General features: G+C 34.3%; 1 pseudogene; it reads left to right on the top strand.

The window, feature by feature from the left end:
- The first annotated feature begins 353 nt into the window (after positions 1–353).
- LOC120610416 (uncharacterized) lies at positions 354–469 on the top strand (annotated as a pseudogene).
- Positions 470–2,128: the final 1,659 nt, after the last annotated feature.

The following is a 2,128-nucleotide window of genomic DNA, read 5'->3' as shown; positions in this document are numbered from 1 at the left end:
TGATTCAAATATACAGACACCAGAATAGCAAAAATGAGAAAGAAAAAAAAATATATCAAGAGTTGCAAGGATGTAGAATAACCAGAACTCTCATAACTGCTGATGTTTTACAGCACAAATATTTCAGCTCAAATATTTTGTACAACTGTTTTTGCAGTGTATACTAAAGCTAAATATATGTATGTCTTATGGCTCAGAAATTCAATTCCTGGTTCTATACCCGACTGAAATGAATACGTATGTTTACAATAAGGCTTGTACAAAAGTGTTCATAGGACATGGTTCCACAGTGTAGCGGTTAGCACATCTGCTTTACATGCAGAAGGTCCTGGGTTCGCGCCCAGAGGTCCATGGTCAACAGCCATGCCACCCTAAATGAGCCCGATGTCTGATCTCGGAAGCTAATCAGGGTCATGCCTGGTTAGTACTTGGATGGGAGACCACCTAGGAAGACCAGGTGCTGTAGACATAAATAATAATAATAAATAATAATTTAAAAAACAATTTAAGCAAGTGTTCATAATACTCCAAAACTAGAAACAACCCAAATGTTCATGAAAATAAGAATAGATAAATAATATAGAATATTCACACAATGGAATAATAGACAGTAATGAACAGACAAACTATAACCTTATGCAATGGTAGGGATAAATTTCAAAAATATCATAGTAAGTGGGGAAAAAGGACATAAAAGATAAAAGAGGTACAAAAATCCTTAACAAAATATTAGTAAGTCAAATCCAGCAATATATAAAAAAGATAAAGTGAGATTTATTTTAGGAATACAAGGTCGACCTAACATTTAGAAACTAATTACTGTAATTCACCATATTGAAAAACTAAAAAAAAAAATGTGATCACATAAATAGATGCATTTGACAAATGTCATCCCCTAGTCATGATAAAAACTCTTAACAAACTAAGATATAAGGAATCGTCCTCAGCTTGATGAAGGTAATGAACAAAACTACAGCTAACATCATACCTACTGATAAAAGGCTGAATGCTTTCCCGCTAAGATTAGGAACAAGGTATAGATGTCCACTCTTGCCGTTTCCCTTCAACAGTGTACTGGAAGTTCTAGCAACGCAATGCATCAAGTAAAAGGAATTACGGCATCTAAACTGGAAAGAAAGAAGTAAAACTGTCTTTATTCACAGATAACGAGTGTGTACAAATACAATCTCAAGGAATCCACAAAAAAAGCTACAAGAACTAATAATTGAGTTTAGCAATATCATAGGATTCAAAGTCAATATTAAAAAATCAATTATATTTCTATATATTAGCAATGAACAACTGCAGATCCAAACAGTAGCATCCAAAAGCATGAAATTTAGCAAAGTAATTGTAAGACTTGTACAATGAAAACATCAGAACATTGCTAAGAGAAATTAAAGCTACATAAAGAGATATACAATGTTAATGAATCAGAAAACTTAATGTTGTGAAGATGTCAGTCGTCCCAAAATTGATCTATAGAATCAATGTATTCCTAATCAAAATCTCATCAGGCTTTGACAGCTGATTCTAAAATGTACATGGAAATTCAAATCTTGAAAAAAAAGACTCGATCCACCTTACTTTAAGACTTACTATAAAGCTACTGTAATTAAGGTAGTATGTGTGGTATTAGCATTAGATCTACATATAAAACAATGGAATAGAATAGAGAGTCCAGAGACTGACCCACACACATATGGTTAAGCAAATGTTTAATAGACTATTTTTAGAGCATTTTTCGGTTTATAGAAAAATTGCTTAGTAGGTACAGAGAGCTTCCTACATCCCTTCTTTCCACATATCTGGCCCCACGTTCTCCCTTATTGATACATTATTATTAACTAAAGTCCATAGTCTATATTTGGGTTCATTCTTGGTGCTGTATGGTTCTGTGGCTCTATGGGTTTTGCCAAATGCATAATGTCATGTAACCATCATTACAGTGTCATACAGTATGGTTTCACAGCCCTAAAAATGCCCCGTGTTCCAACTATTTATCCCTCTCCCAGCCACAGCCCCTGATTACCACTGATCTTTTCAATGTCCCTAAAGTTTCGCCTCTTCCAGAATGTCATATAGTTGGAATCGTTCAGTATATAGCCTTCTCAGACTGGCTTCTTTC

This window comes from Pteropus medius, unplaced genomic scaffold, assembly GCF_902729225.1.
Source record: "Pteropus medius unplaced genomic scaffold, Ma_sr-lr_union100, whole genome shotgun sequence".
NCBI classification, from domain to species: Eukaryota; Metazoa; Chordata; class Mammalia; order Chiroptera; family Pteropodidae; genus Pteropus; species Pteropus medius.
The sequence above is the reverse complement of the archived record's forward strand: the minus strand, read 5'-3'. Positions and strand labels throughout refer to the sequence as shown.